Source organism: Rhinopithecus roxellana, chromosome 10, assembly GCF_007565055.1.
Source record: "Rhinopithecus roxellana isolate Shanxi Qingling chromosome 10, ASM756505v1, whole genome shotgun sequence".
NCBI lineage: Eukaryota > Metazoa > Chordata > Mammalia > Primates > Cercopithecidae > Rhinopithecus > Rhinopithecus roxellana.
Window position 1 is genome coordinate 34,265,307 of NC_044558.1, and position 17,055 is coordinate 34,282,361.

Here is a 17,055-nt window from a genome sequence, read left to right on the forward strand (position 1 = left end):
TTATGTAAAGTAAGACACTTGGCAAATAGATGTGATGCTGAGTGTCTCCACTTTTAAAAAGAATATAGGACATCACGCCTTAAGAGTAGTCAAAATCAGATGTTTCTTAAAAGAACTAATGTGAAAATGTTTTAAGAAAATTCTAACAATGTATGCTTTTACATTTATAGTCCCTGGCAGTTATCTTGGTGCTCCCCTCTGTAGTTCCTGCCTAGTCCCACTCATTATAAATACTTGTGTAATTAGATGAAACATTTTACCAGTTTTTTATTAGTTCCATTCAACTTGCATGTTCTGCATAGAACATATATTTTCTTGTCCTGCTACATATTAGCTTCCAATATCTGTGTAAATTTATTCTTAAGAACTGATTTTAACTAGCCGGGCGAGGTGGCGGGCGCCTGTAGTCCCAGCTACTCGGGAGGCTGAGGCAGGAGAATGGCCTAAACCCGGGAGGCGGAGCTTGCAGTGAGCTGAGATCCGGCCACTGCACTCCAGCCTGGGCGACAGAGCGAGACTCCGTCTCAAAAAAAAAAAAAAATAAATAAATAAAGAACTGATTTTAAGTAAAGCATTTATTTTAGACTGTACCTCTAAATGCCAATGCATTCACATTATGTTTATTTTATTTAAACTTCATGCTTGACATAATATTTAGAATATGGTAGATAGAATTCTATGATGACACCAAAAAATCCCAGCCTCCTGGCATTCATAGCATTGTGTAATCCCCTCTCCTGAGTAACTTGTTCTAACCAAGGGATAATCACAACACTGAGAAGTTACTTCCATAATTAGGTAACTCTGTGATTTCTGTCTTGCTAGCAGATTCTCTCTCTTGCTAGCAGTGAGGAAGCAAGATGTTATGTGGAAAGGCCCATGAGTTAAGGAACTCAGGAAAAACTCTAGCCAATGTGCAGTGAGGAAATGGGGGCCTCAGTTCAACAGCTCAGCCCACAGAAACTGAATCCTGTCAACAACTCCTGAGAGCTGGAAGTAGATCCTCCTGAAGTTGGGCCTTCAGGTAAGACCCAGCCCTGGTTGATACTTGGATTGTAGCTTCATGAATGGTCCTGAATTACAGGATCTGCTAAGCCATGCCCAGACTCCTGACCAACTATGAAAATACATATACATGAATAGTTTTAAGTTGCTAAATTTGTGATAATTTGTAAGGCAGTAATAGATACTGAATACATAGAATAATATAGGAATAAAATAAAAGAGCAAAAATTCAAATGTCAGGAATTGTCAATATTAAGAGTTTCTCTGCAGCCCAGAGTACATTTTCTGAGATATTCCCTGTATTACTTTGAATATGTGGACCTAGCCTTAAAAATAACAAAATATCACCATCCGTTCTGTTGCTTATATCATGATTATTTTGATCTTAGCCCCTAGCATCCATTTAATCACTAAGCGCAGTTGATTCAGACATATAAAAATGTATCACATCCAGTCACTTCTCTCCTTCTTCCCGGTTTTCACCATTACCTGGCATCTGAAACTTATATCCAGCCCTCTCAATTCACTTTATAGGCCCTCCTTCTTCCCTCTCTGATCCATCTTATTAAGATAATTCAGAGTGAATTTTCGGAATCCACATCTGATCATGTTTCTCTTTTTTATGTCTTTTGTAGAATAAAGTCACAAATCTTTAATGGAGTGCACCTGCATAAACATGATCTGGCACCTGCCGGCCTCTCCAGGTTTCATATGATGAATTGCCCTCTATACTGTAGAGAGACTGACATTTTGTTTTCATATCCTCACACGGACCACACTCTGTTCCTCCACATGCTGCTTCCTCTGTCTGGACTGTTCTTTTCTTCCATACCAGTACCCATACACAATCCCCCTTAATTAGCCTATTTGTTTAAAAAACTAATCTCTGCTTACAATAACTTCTTCAAGGGAAACATATTTCCAATCCCTTGTTTAGGTTAAATTTCCCTTTCACATATTTTAATGGTTATCACAACTGGGCAGTGAGGGAAGAAGACAATGATGCTGATATGTAGCAGGTAAAGACCAAGGATGCTACCATGCATCCTATACTTCACAGGACAGCCCTCCAAAAAGAAGCATCCTGTTCAAGATGTCAATACTGTTGTATTGAGAAATTCTACTCGAAATGTTAATACTTACAGAATGAATAATTTAGATAGCTAATGAGCACACTAAGTTTTATTAGGAAGAAATGCAAGATGAGAGAACATGAATAAACAAAAGCTTTGTTTCTATTAGAATATTATTTTCCTTTACAGTTATTTAATAGAGATGGATTCATTCATTCCCCCTTTTATTACATATCTGTTGACTCTTAGACATTATGCTTGGTGGTCTTGGGGATTCTTTCAGACCCTTTATTCAAGGATCTTTCATACCAATGGAAGAGAAAAGATAATAAACTAATGAACAAATAATTACGTTGTGATAAGTGTTAGCAAAGAATTAAACAGAGGGATATCACATAAACTGGCATTGGAGACGAGAGTTGGCAGCACATTAGCAAGGATATAGAAGGTGTCAGACATGCCAAGAACTGGAGAAAGAATATTCCAGGTGTAGAAATAGTGGATGCAAATTCCATTAGACAGGAAAGACCTTCGTGTAATCAGAAAACTGAAAGGATTCCAGGAGTATTGGATCATACACATTTGAAATTAATTCAGACTGTGATGGAAATTTATGGTTAATATATCCATGAGTAATTCAGTGAGTTGTAATAGACCAAGGTCTGTTGACTACAGCTCATGGAGCAAATATGGTCCACTTCTTGTTTTTATAAATAAAGTTTTATTCGAACACAAAACTCCCATTTATTTACATTTTATCTCTTGCTGTTTTCATGCTTAAAAGAAGAGTTGCAATCAGGAGCATATATTCTGCAAAACCTAGAATACACACTGCTGGGCCCTTTACCAAGTTTGTTGACTATTATTTTATTCAATGATGCATCCTAAACACCAAAACTATGTCTGGCACTTTGTAAGTGCTTAATAAATACGGATTGAAAGAATTAACATCAAATAGGCAGTAAGGCTTATACATTTAGATATCAGAGGATAGGTCTTAAATCGAGATATACATTTTGAGAGTTCTAACTTAGTTATCATTTGAAGTCATAAGATTATATAAAATTGCATTAAAACACCATTGTAAGTAAAGGAAAGAGAAATTGAAATCGTAAAAGAACTAAAGGGAAGGAGATCCAGAATGGAATCTCAGAAGTGTGTTAAAATGTAGACAGCTAGTAACAAAACACAGAATTAAGGAGACGCCTGTAAGGTAAGAGAAAGAACAAACATTATACTGAAACTGGAATGAAAAAAGAAAGGAGGATAATTTGTGGTGATTTGGAAAGTGGAGTTCTATGTAAGGTGATAATGATGAGAACCAGATTAGTGGCAAGTAATTACTAACAGTATAGACGATGCCTCTATTTTTTGCTATGACAACAGCAGAAGAATGTAATAGTATTTGAGAGGATGATGTGAGGACAAAGAAAGGTTTTGTTTTAGGTGATTAGTCTTTCAGCTAGGAGACACTTTAAGCTGAGAGACATTTTAAGCTGGGAGATTTTAGTAACAGGAATTCTAGAGAGGAAAAAAATGTAGCTGAGTGAAGAACTAACTGAAGAACTTGAAAAGCTGAGAAGGTGAATCAAAGAACAAATGAAGGACATGTTGTTTTACAGAAGCGACATCAATTGCCTTATAAAAGAGGCTATGATGGAGAAGGTAGAAGCAGGAAAATGATTTTAAGATTTGGTAATGGGAATATCGTGTCTCCAGTTACAAGTAACAGAAAACATGATTCAACGGGAGTGGGAGTTAGTTTTACGTGTCAACTTGACTGAAACAGGGGATTTCCAAATATCTGGTTAAACATTATTTCTGGGCATGTCTGAAAGGGTGATTCTGGATGAGATTAGGATTGAATGAGAACAGCATTTGAATCCAGTGGAGACTGTAAAGTAGATTGCCTTCCTGGGGTGGGCATCATATAAACCATGGAGGCAGAAGAAACTCACACATTTTCTTCCTGTCTCTCTGCCTGAGCTGGAACATGGGTCTTCTTCTGCCCTAAAACTAGGTTTTACACCATTGTTCTCCCCTGGTTCACAGGCCTTTGGTCTCAGAAAGGAATTATACCATCTGCATTCCTGGGTCTCCAAATTGTAGATGGCAGACCATGGGACTTCTCAGTTTCCGTAATTCTGTGAGCCAATTATCATTACACACTCATGCAGAACATATCCTATTGGTTCTGTTTCTTTAAAGAACCCCAGCTAGGGGCCGGGCGCGGTGGCTCAAGCCTGTAATCCCAGCACTTTGGGAGGCCGAGACGGGCGGATCACGAGGTCAGGAGATCGAGACCATCCTGACTAATATGGTGAAACCCCGTCTCTACTAAAAAAATACAAAAAACTAGCCGGGCGAGGTGGCGGGCGCCTGTAGTCCCAGCTACTCGGGAGGCTGAGGCAGGAGAATGGCGTGAACCCGGGAGGCGGAGCTTGCAGTGAGCTGAGATCCGGCCACTGCACACCAGTTCGGGCGACAGAGCAAGACTCCGTCTCAAAAAAAAAAAAAAAAAACCCCAGCTAACGCATTATGTTTAAGTAAGAGTAGGATTTGTTATATTACATAAGTTAAAAGTCCAAGAGAAGAACTAGTTTCAGGAGTCTTTGAATTGGTTACTCAAATATTGTAATTATACCTGGTTGCTTTCTATTGACTCTGCCTCCAGTCTGTGTATTAATTCTTTGTGCATTGTATTAATGGCAGCAGCTTCAAATCACATCTTATAAAGTGCAAGCTTCTCTTTCCCAGTACTATCAGGAAGATCTCCTTTCATTTCTTCACTAGAATGTCTTTATTTAAGGGTAGAATATAAACTACTTGATTTAAGTCAATTACATTTTTCCCCTAGAATTAAATATGTATCAGCCTCATCTACCTACATCGCTAAGTGTTGAGATGGTAATTAATAAAGCCAGTGAAACTCTGAAGTACAGTAAGAAAAAGAATGATGAATAATTACTGATGAGTAAAAACAATATAAAGTGTAATCCTAGCACTTTGGGAGGCCAAGGCAGGCAGATCACTTGAGGTCAGGAGTTCAAGACCAGCCTGGCCAACATGGTAAAACCCTGTCTCTACTAAAAATAAAAATAAATAAATAAATATAAAAAAGCCGGACGTGGTGGCATGCGCCTGTAATCCCAGTTACTGGGGAGGCTGAGGCAGGAGAATTGCTTAAACCTGGGAGATGGAGCTTGCAGTGAGCCAAGATAGCGCCACTGCACTCCAGGGTGACAGTGTGAGATTCCATCTCAAAAAAAAAACAAAAGAAAAAAGAAAAGAAAAATTAAATTTAAAGAATTTAAAGCAAATAAAATAAAACTAAAGTTAACTTTATAAGAGCGATGCAAATTTTGTTACACAATAAAAACATTAGGCCAAGTGCAGAGGCTCATGCCTGTAATCCAGGCTGAGTAGGCCAATCACTTGAGGCCAGGATTTTGAGACCAACCTAGTCAATACAGTGAAACCCCGTCTCTACTAAAAAAATACCAAAAAAAAAAAAAGTTACCCAGGTGTGGTGGTGTGCATGTGTAGTCCTAGCTACTTGGGAGGCTGAGTGATGAGAATTGGTTGAACCCAGGAGGCAGAGGTTGCAGTGAGCCATGACTGAATCACTGCACTCCAGCCTGTGTGATACAGCAAGATTGTCTCAAAAAATATATAATAATAATAAATCATTCTTTTGTGTACATTCTGAGATTATACAAATTCATCATTTTAAAAATATCGAATTTTAATCATTTCAAATCTCAAAGAAGAAGTGAACTGTAAACTATATGTACTATATTTTCACACTGTATAATCGCTTTAACTGAGACTAGAAATTGCAGTCTCTTCCTTGCTGTTGTTTGTATGTATCAGTACTTCTGTAAAGGATTTGTTTATTCTTGTGCTATTACTTCTGTATCATTATGTAACTTAAAATGTTGTCTTATAACAATGTCATGAGGGCCGGGTGTAGAGGCTCGCGCCTGTAATCCCAGCACTTTGGGAGGCCGAGGTGGGTGGATCACCTGAGGTCAGGAGTTTGAGACCCACCTGGCCAACATGGTGAAACCCCATCTATACTAAAAATGCAAAAATTAGCAGGGCATGTTGGTGTGTGCCTGTAATCCCAGCTACTCGGGAGGCAGGAGTATCACCTGAACTCGGGAGGTGGAAGTTGAAGTGAGTTGAAATAGTGCCACTTCACTCCAGCCTGAGTAACAGAGCGAGAATCCATTTCAAAAAAAAAAAAAAAAGTCATATGAATACTCGTTAATTTTTGAGGGTGGTGCTAAAAATGTGCTTACTGTGCAATATCATTAGAGAGGAAGTTAAAGGTGATCAAAGCTATTGAAGATTGACAAATGGCATCATTATACACCATGTGGTTAGTTAATCTAGAGAAGAGCACATTGCAGAATATAAAAACTAATGCTGTACAAATAAAAATCAACATTAAAGGGGAAAAAATCTTAATGCTTTTAAATTTACTTGTTCCTAGAATGAACATACGTGCGCACACACACGTGCACACTCACTTTGCATTCAAATAGAAAATTGAGTCTTAAACTGAAGTATGCAGGCTTTGAGTTATAAAATGTCTTCAGCAATTCTTCCATTAGATAAAATATGACCATATTTTATGTCCACTATAGAATATAAAAGTGTCCCCCTTTTTAAAAATTCAGTTTTCTAAATGAAAATGAAATGTGTTCATGAAGTAAGAATAAAAACATGACAGAATTATATGGTGGTTTCAACAGAAGTCATTTAATATTATAGTAAATACAAGTCATAGCCTACAAACTCACTTTTGTAAAAAATTTTCATCTCTTTATGATTATGCAATTTAATTTCTGACTGGAAATCCCCATCCCTGAGCTAATGAGAAATTAAACTTGGACCTCTCAGGCATTTATTCTCTCTTGGTAGAGAAATAGTTTCAAATACAGGAAGAAAAGTAATTATATCCAGTCACAAATACACTATAAAAATATAGTTTTAGCCAGGCGCGGTGGCTCAAGCCTGTAATCCCAGCACTTTGGGAGGCCGAGATGGGCGGATCACGAGGTCAGGAGATCGAGACCATCCTGGCTAACACGGTGAAACCTCGTCTCTACTAAAAATACAAAAAACTAGCCGCGCGAGGTGGCGGGCGCCTAGAGTCCCAGCTACTCCGGAGGCTGAGGCAGGAGAATGGTGTAAACCCGGGAGGCGGAGCTTGCAGTGAGCTGAGATCCGGCCACTGCACTCCAGCCTGGGAGACAGAGCCAGACACCATCTCAAAAAAAAAAAAAAAAAATATATATATATATATATATATATATATAGTTTTAAATAATTCTTGAATACTCACCTGACGTTTGTGGTACTCATTTGAGCTGTAACAGTTAGTTAAGGTGTGTGTTTTCTGTAACAACTTTCAGGTGCTTGGGAGCAGGTGCAAATGTGATGAATATTTGGGTGAATTCAGGAGAGTTTTATCAAATGGGTACAGTAGAAACAGAATATGTCAAGGAAGTTAAGGCTATGGTCAAGGATGCATTTATTATATGACCTTTATCAGGTGCAATTACAGATTGATAGCTATGTTATGATATTGACATCATTCACATGGTAAGCAGTTAAATATTTTAGTGGTATAATACAGTGGAAGAAAAATGAGCTCCAGTCCCCAACAGAACAGAATATTTATACTTTAAAAAAATAGCATTAAAGTCTTCAGAGTCAATGTATGAATTTAACAGCATATAAATACATAGCTTAAATAAGATTGGCTCATACCAGATTTTGAATCTTGTTTTCTGTTTTAGGGTTTAGTGTCTTTCTGGTTTTAATATATATACACACACACATATGTGTATATACACACACACACATATATACACATATATACATGTGTATATACATGTATATTCATATGTATATATGTGTATATATTCATCCATATACATATCCATATAAGCATATACATGTAGATATAGATGTGTGTATGTATAATACACATTATCTGTGTAAGGTAAAATGTGGAATGCAATTATGGATATGCAGTCATGCATCATTTAACAAAAAGGATAAGTTATGCAAATCCTTAAGTGATTTCTTCATTTGTATGACCATCACAGAGTGTACTTACCTAAACTTATATGGTATAATCTGCTACATAACTATGCTATATGATATTGCCTATTGTTGCTAAGCCACAAACCCATAGAGCATATTACTGCACTGAACACTGTGGGCAACTGTAACACAGTTTTAAGTATTTGTGTATCTAAACACAGAAAAGATAATGTATGGTTCTATGAAGTTAGAACAGCTATGATGTCACTAGGTGATAGTAACTTTTAGCTCTATTATAATTTTATGATACCACTTTTGTATGTGCCATCTATCATTGACTGAAACATTCTTATATAGTACATGACTGTAATTATGGAATAACAAAAAGAGGTATTTTGACAGTGTTAAAGATGAAAAAGAAGTCAATATAAGAAAACAAATGGTCCCTGGGAATTTATCTCAACATCATAACTACATGATTCCTCCTTAAATCTCCTGGTAACAACTCAGTACAATCTAGATTATAGTTCCATCTGTTCTGTGTCACTAGTGTAGGCATGTGAAAACACACACACACACACATACATACACACCTTGAGCAATAGGTAGCTTTTAAAAAATCATGTTGGGCCAGGAGCGGTGGCTCATGCCTGTAATCGCAGTACTTTGGGAGGCAGAGGTGGGAAGATTGCCTGAGCTCAGGAGTTTGCGACCAGGTTGGGCAACACGGTGAAACTCTGTCTCTACTAAGATACAAAAAAATTATCCGGGTGTGTCTACATGTGCTTGTAGTCCCAGCTACTTGGGAGGCTGAGGCAGGAGAATAGCTTGAACCCGGAAGGCAGAGGTTGCAGTGAGCGGAGATCTCACCACTACACTCTAGCCTGGGTGCCAGAGAGCAAGACTCCATCTCAAAATAAAAGAAAAAAGGAAAAAAAAGAAAAAGAAAATAAATCATGTTATTGGAGTCATTTGTTTATTTCTGATTCCAAATACATTGTCTATAAATTCTGCTAAAGGCACAAAAAAAGATAAACAGTTTTTACTCCTGCTACTTCACTTAACACTAAGGAAATATTGAATGATCCAGGGACTCTTGATACACATTGATGGATGCAGTAAATATTGAATATCCAAGTTCTGAAGTCAATATTTACCTCAAGCAACAATGTATCACAATACTTCTTCAAAGGAGAAGCCAATATAACATCATACATCAGTGTGTATATGTCATAGTTTATATAGTCATTAAAATTTTTGGAAAATTATTCTAGCAGTTTCCACATGGAAATTTCTCTATTATGAATACATTACAGACTACTTTAGTTTGTTTTATGTCTAAAAAGGTTATCACACGAGTTCTGATTTTTAGCTGTTTAGAATCTACCTGTATTATCTACTAGTGATTAATACATCAAAATGATTAAGTGATTTTCAGTTTCCTCTTTAGACATGTTACGAACTTTATATGAATCTACTCCCTTACCATTTCACAGAAGTAAAGTTTCTACAATAATGCCTAAGAGATTTAGGCATGAAAAAATACTTTCTATATAGAGAGTGACTTTTATGCAAGTCCACAGATGCAAATGAAACATGATGAATACATTAGAAGAAAATCAGGAATCCTATGGTAATATGTGTTTGTTTCTTAGAGCTATTGTAACAAATTACCAGAAAGTTTTAACAAAAATTTATTAACAAAATAAATTAAAATAACAAAAATTTATTCTCTCATGGTTCTGGAAGCTAGAAATCTGAAATTAAGGTTAGTTCCTTCTGGAGGTGCCAAGGAAGAATCTACTCCATATATTCATCTTAGCTTTTCGTAGTTGAACGCAATCCTTGGGATTCCTTGGCTTGTAGATGCAAGACTCTAATCTCTGTCTTTGTCGTCACATTGCATGCTTGATGTGTGTGTCTGTCTCTGTGGTTCTTCCACTTGTATAAAAATACTAGAAATATTAAATATAGGGTCCTCCTTAATCTATGTGATCTCTTAAGTTAACTATAGGACCTCATTGCGAAGACTTCACTTCCAAATAATGCCACATTCACAAGTTTCAGGTAAATACGAATTTTGAGGAAGCACTATTCAAACCAGAATACTATATAATTAGGCTTATGAGGTGGATAGTCCCCATGCATTCATTACAAAACTAGGCATATTTTTCTGTCCATATTAACATAGAGTTTGTCTAAGCACTTCTGTTTCTGCAAATATGATAGACATGATGACTGGAGAAATCCATTCAAAACTGAAAAACTAAAAATGCTGCACATATTATGTATGAATGATCTTTAAATTTATAGCTGAACTAGCAATAAAGAGAAGAAAATCCCTAGATAAAAAAATTATAAGAAACATGACTCTAGAGGGGCCATCAAAAACTAAAGCTAACAGCTTTCCCCAAGACATCTGCCATTCCTTGTCTACAGCTCTCTATTTCAAAAGTCTACATAAGTGTGTGATGGAGAGCAAAGCCTACAGCCTGTGCAAAAAGAGAATTTGGATGGATGCCTTCATATAATACCTTAACCCAAAAGGAGATGCTATGCAGATTGACTGTCTCAGCCTTGGTTCTGGATAGGTACAGGCGAAAAATATCTTCCCCTAAGAATTTCTAATTACAAATCAGAATTGAATTTAAAGTAGTTCCAGATTGGTAGTGTCCCAGATGCCTGGCAGAAGGAAATATAACTTCCCCCTGAAAGAAATCACCGTCAACCCAAAGCTCAATGTCTTACCATACGTAAATTCCTATAGAAATTGAGCTCAAAGTAAAAGTCATAAAATAAACAATGAAACAAGTCAGCAGGAGCAGTAGAAATAATAGCAAACAGAAACCCATCCATAAAAAGTGCAATTTTCAGTATTATATAAGATAGAACACGAAATAAGAATTTAATATGTTTAAAATTAAAAGAAAGGGCCGGGCGCGGTGGCTCAAGCCTGTAATCCCCAGCACTTTGGGAGGCCGAGACGGGTGGATCACGAGGTCAGGAGATCGAGACCATCCTGGCTAACACGGTGAAACCCCGTCTCTACTAAAAATACAAAAAACTAGCCGGGCGAGGTGGCGGCGCCCGTAGTCCCAGCTACTCGGGAGGCTGAGGCAGGAGAATGGCGTGAACCCAGGAGGCGGAGCTTGCAGTGAGCCGAGATCTGGCCACTGCACTCCAGTCTGGGTGACAGAGCGAGACTCCCTCTCAAAAAAAAAAAAAAAAATTAAAAGAAAGGATTAAAATATAACAAAGAAACAAAAGACTTGAAAAAAAAAAAATCCTGTGGAGTTTTTAAAAAGAACCAAACAGATCCTCAAGATATGAAAAAAAAGTGACAGTTAAAACTAAGTAACTTAATTTTTTATGTACTAAATATTGAACACATCTGAAGAAGGAATTTGTGAACTAGAAAACGTATTTGAAGATTTTTCCCATAATGCCAACATATTAAGACATGAGAAAGATAGAATGAAGAGTTTCAGAGAGAAAATAAAGTAGGGATGAGAGACACAATTCAAAGATCTACTGGATGAGATTTCCAGGACTGACTAAAAATACAAATAATCAGATTTAGGGAAGCAATAAAGGCCTTATTATGATGAATAGGAAGAAATTTGAACGTAAAACATAACATCATGAATCTTCAGGTGAATGAAGGTAAAAAGAATATCTCAAAAGAATCCACATTTAAAAAATACAAATTCAATGCTTACAAAAATTAAATAAAAATTAATCAGATAGTTGATATTTTCAACTTCCACGATGAAAATCAGAATATACCCAAATAATTGAAAATAAATGACAAAGTAAAATCATGTATCAGTTGTTTAATAATGAGTCCATTAAAAATATTTTTAGCCAAACTAAAAACTAAGATGATATAACCTAAAGGAGTTCTTTTGTTTATACAGCAAAAAATAGTGAAATAGATCCAAAAGAAAAGTCTAAGATGCAAAAATAATGGTGAGTAAATAAAATCATAAATGTAGATAAAATCTAAACAAATTTAATTTCTGGGATTATACAAGATACAATTAAGATACTGAACAACCTTAAAATCAAGGAGGTTCTCATTGAAATTAATATGTTTAAAGATCCTTACATTCTTGAGGCAGAAGATGGAAAATAGTCAACAGAAAGGAGTAAAGGAGGTTGGGGAGGTGGATAAAAAAGGTAGAACAAGAAAACCCATAATAAAATAGTGGAAATCAATCCAAATTGTATTAGCAGCCTCATACAAATAAAATCCTACCCCGGTTATGTTATTTTACAAAGACATGTCAAAATATGAGCATAAATAAAGGTTGAAACCAAAATGTGGAAAAATATATGGCTACATACAAATCAAAGAAAAGTTAAGAGTAGCCATAGTATAATGAAGCGGCACTGTTCGTCTAGGGTAATACCTGAGGTTCGTGGTCTCACGCCAAGGAAATCCAGGACTCAGACACACCAGAAATGAGGTTGAGTAGGAGGTTTAATGGGCGAAAGAAAGAGAAAATTTTCTTCTGAAGAGAGAGGAGTCCCAGAGAAAATGGGCAACCAGTTCCCTGGTGAAATGCGCATGGTTTCGTAGATGAGCTTGAGGAGATGGTGTCTGATTTACATAGGAAATGAAAGATTGGTTGGAACAGGTGTTCTATTTACATAATTTAGGAAGAAGCTGGCCGCCCCACCCAAATCTTTTATTATGCAGATGAGTTATCTACCTTGCCTGCGCCATGTTGTCCGCCTCTTTAATGTACAAGTGGCGGCAAAGAAGAGGGAAGATGGAGCCTCCAAGTTGAACATACCTGGTTTCCAGGTAGCCCTTTTCTGTTGGCATAGCTACTGACATTCACCCATGCAACTTGCTTATCTACGTTTGCAGCTCAATTTTTCAGGCTGCTCTTTGTTAGGAAACAAATGAATTGGGGGCTGCTTTTTGTTAAAAGGGAAACGTTGCTGAGGACTCTGTTGCCCTTACTATCTGCCTAAATAATTTCTTTTTAGCTCTTGTGTTAATATCAGACCAAAAGATTTTTGGCAATAAATGTTACTGGAGAAAAAAAGCTACACATTATCTAAATATAAGGTACATAATTTAAAAATCAATCACAAAAAGAAAACTAGAATTAGAATAAACAGATTAAACCCAGAGACCTCTACTAGTTTTATGTAAATTTAGAGGTTCTAAAGTGTCCTTGAGAAGAGATAGCTTGGTGGCTTAGTTCTCAGAAATAGCAGGCCTTTTTGCAGGTATCTAATACAGTGTGCAAAGTGTTAGAAATTGCTTTCTTGGGACATAGTTTGGACTTGAGTAGTGAGTTCCAGACTTTAGTGCATATGGCAGGATAGACATAAAATGGGAATGCTGTTAATGTTACGAGAATGGAGAGACTTCACTGAAAAGCTTTGGAATACATTGCAAGCAAACTTAATGAAGAAAATACATTAAGTGCAAGAGAAAATAATCACCTAACCAAGAGCACTGTAAACTAGATTATTGGATTAGGAGTGGGGAAAGTAAATTACACCATATGGGAATATATAGTTTTCTCTTCTGCATTCTGAAACAGATCACATTTAATCCCAGATAATTATTACATCAAAAATTTTAAGAAAAGCTCTTTTTAGAATTTGGATTAAAAAATTCATTATAAAGGTTTATTTTATGAAGTTATAGATTAGTTACAAAACAGGCCTTTTTCTAGTGGACAGTCTTTGTGAAAAGTCTTTTTTATTAGTATTAATTTCATTCTTAAAGGCTATAATTTATAAAATCATTCAACAATACTTTTTAGCTTAAACTTAAGCTCTGCTGAAAATCATAGAAAAGTTATTTATATTTACATAAAGGTTATGCCATCTGTTCTCATTTTTTTACATTATCAACATTCAGGGTTTTCTAAGCTTAAATTGCTCAGAGAAATAACGTTGGTTTTCCTCTAACTTGTTTCCTACTGCATAAGTAAGGTGTGAAGTGAATAAGAGCTTTAAAACCCACTGAGTATAAATATCCAAGAATGAGGCTAAATTTTTCCAAGTATGAACCCATGGCTTGATTTTTTTTTTTTTTCCTTATATAATATGATGTCTTCTTTTTTTTTCATTTTAAAGAAAATATTGGAGCTTCTAAAAACAATGTATGTTCTGGAGTCAGAACTACACAGAAAGAGAAATTTAAATGTTTTCCTCTGTCTGGCTGGTAACAATATAAATGTAGTTAAAAAGACATATTGGGTTATTTCCTGTTCTTGTTAACTAAGCTCATTCCTTGTTTGTTTCTAATGGTACTAATTTGCATCACATTATTTAACATATTGGCCTTTTTTCTCTAAATAGGAAAAGAGTGCTAGATAAAGTTTTAAGGGTTGATTATAAAACTTTCACTAAACTGTCTTAGGTAGCATATCAATGCAAAGGGTATAAGTAATCTTGAGAAACTTCTTTGAATCTTAAGAAACTTATTTGTCTACAGAGAATTTTCATTGGTTTCTGCAGGGAGTACACAACTGCTATGCCCACGCATATCTGGAGCACTGTTCTTTTTCAAATTGACTACATGTGTATTTATGTCTATATATACCCATTTTGATAGTAATAAATCAAAGGAAGAATTTCAAGAAGTTATTCGGTCTATCCTCACATCTCCAAGCATAATTGCCTTGGAAAGAGCCCAGAAAAAGAATGACTTGACTTTTCACTAATAACATCACGAAAAGGATTCCACACCTAAGCATAGTTCTCTCTAGCATTCCAAACCTTTGAAAGAGTACATTTCTACCCATTTGAACTTAAACACTTTAGTCATTTTACAAACCAATTAATTTTCACGTCCTACTCTCCTGATCACTCTTTTCAACTACATAAAACTAGCAAAATAATTTTGCCTTATGCTCTTTGTTCCCCAAATCCTTCTGCTTCTTTTCACCAAATTTTAAAATCAATAAAACACTCTTCAGGATCTCATACTTATTTTGTTATAGAGACATTTACTAATGTGTTTAAAACATGTATGGGGGAAAAAAGTGAAGACTGAGCCAAATAAGACTCTGAGTTGGAGAATTTTTAAATTGGCAAGCAAGTCAAGGAGGAAAGGAAGATCATACCAGTTATTTTCCTTACATTTCTTATAAAACACTGACAGAATGTCTCACTATTACGGCTCTATTATAGCTTCAGAGTTTACGTGTGTGTGTGTGTGTGTGTGTGTGTGTGTGTGTCTATGAAACCATTTTACTTTCTTAAGTACTGAGCATGGGCTCAGATTTCATGTAAGATATACTTATTGAGGTAGATACACAGATTTACAGATAGGTTGACATATTTTTTGATTCAAATCTATCAGAAGTGTTGCATATTGCCCACAGTTCTTCAGTTATACCATTAAAAATCCAGTAATTTTAAAAAAGCTTAAAAATGAACTATGGTAATTACTATAAATAGAAATAATGAAAATTGGGTAATGTAAATTACATTTGTATTTAGATTTTTAATTTAATTTTTCAAAAGCAAATTTCTTTTCCTCAAATAAATCTTTGGTATTTTTCTTAAACTGTTAGCTTTATACTTACTACATAAACTCTTTCTCACTGATTTATATTTCTCAATTTTCACTCTGTTCACACACATTTATCAAACTTAGAACTCACCAATTTTAACAGAGTATGCTAAAACATAAAAAAAATTGTTTACTATTGGGAACCATTTGAATTTAAAATGCATAAGTAATCACTATATTAAATAACCTCTCAGGCCAGGTGCAGTGGCTCATGCCTGCAACCCCAGCAATTTGGGAGGCCAAGAGGGGCGGATCACTTGAGGTCAGGAGTTTGAGACCACCTCTCCAACGTGGTGAAATCCCATCTCTAAGAAAAATACAAAAACTAGCCGGGCCTGGGGGCGCACACCTGTAATCACAGCTACTCAGGAGACTGAGACAGGAGAATCACTTGAAACCTGAGAGGCAGAAGTTGCAGTGAGCCAAGATCACACCACTACACTCCAGCCTGGGCAACACAGCAAGACTCCATCTCAAAAAAAAAAAAAAACACTTCTCTTCATGAACAATGTTTCTAAAAGCTATATATAAATGTATTAGTTTGTTTATTTGTAAATGACAGTGGCAGGAACCAAATGGAATTGAAATAATACAAGAATGGGAGTTTGTTGGCTCAAACTACTAAAATGTCAGGCTGTCGCATCACAAAATTCCTGGAGGCATCATTTATATAGAATACAAATGAATAATATTTTCTGATGTCATGTGACACAGCATATTTTAATTCAGTGTGTTAAGAATTTTTCAGTAGAATTTGACCTTTCTTCATCTCCCACGTCTTTTCAACTCCTTTTTTCTTTGTACTTATTTGATTCTCAATCAGATCCTCTTCATGTGCTCAGCATCTTCAGGCTTTAATTCTGTCACTTTAGGGACCCCAGTAGAAAGGAAATACATCATTCTTCATCATTTCAAGAAGTTCATGAGTTGATACTCCATTTTTCTGCCTTACTTACTTGTGTCAGAAAACAATTTAAAATGGTCGTGGGAATGGTGTCAAATCTGTATAACCTGAGTGGTCCCTAATTTAAACTAGTCTACCATGAACTGAAGCATGTGAAATGGATGCTGAACAAACTATATGTCAAGTAAAATAAATAAATATGATTAAGAAAGAAGTATAGAAGTTCCAGGAGGAAGGTTCAGAGATCCTTCACAAGAGAAATGAAAGCCATCTTCAGATGGGGAGAATCTTTATGAGGCAAGGATGCCTGGAATATTGACCTTTAGAAATGGAAATAATGATATTACAAGATGAATGAAATGAAAACATGAGAAAAAACTTTGAGACCCTGAGACAAGAAATAATGGAGTAAATACAGTGAACTACCTGTTATATAATTTTCAAACTGAGATGAAACGAAAGAG